The sequence below is a fragment of the Rhincodon typus genome, chromosome 13 (assembly GCF_021869965.1).
Source record: "Rhincodon typus isolate 14 chromosome 13, sRhiTyp1.1, whole genome shotgun sequence".
NCBI classification, from domain to species: Eukaryota; Metazoa; Chordata; class Chondrichthyes; order Orectolobiformes; family Rhincodontidae; genus Rhincodon; species Rhincodon typus.
The window spans coordinates 16,804,894-16,805,482 of NC_063344.1; positions in this window are offsets into that span (position 1 = coordinate 16,804,894).

Here is a 589-nt window from a genome sequence, read left to right on the forward strand (position 1 = left end):
TGCTTCCTTTTCACTTGGTTGTGCACAGTTGCTTGGTGTTCATGTGGTTCTGTACAACATTCATATTGCTTACTCTTGAACTGTGAGAAATGGCCAGCAATACAGGTTCTGTCCTTCTAATGTCAGGTTGTATATGGAGAGAGCAAATTTGGAGACATGTTCAACTGTTGGGTATAGTACTGGTGGGGACAGGTCTGTCACTTTCTAACACTGGGGTACTTGTAGAGATAGGTCTGTCACTGTATAACATGAGTACAGTGCTGGTGGGGACAAGCCTGTTACTGTATGAGAAGGGTGGGGTACTGGTGGGGATAGGTCTGTCATTGTATAACACTGGAATACAATACTGGTAATATATATCTGTCACTGTATAACACTGGTACAGTGCTGGTGGAGACAGGCCTGTCACGATATGACACGGGTACAGTACTGGTGGGGTCCGGTCTATCACTGTATAATACTGGGGTACAGTACTGATGGGGACAGGTCTGTCACTGTATAACACTGGGGTACAGTACTGGTGAAGATAAGTCAGTCACTGTATAACACAAGGACAGCACTGGTGAGAATAGGTCCTTATTGTATAACA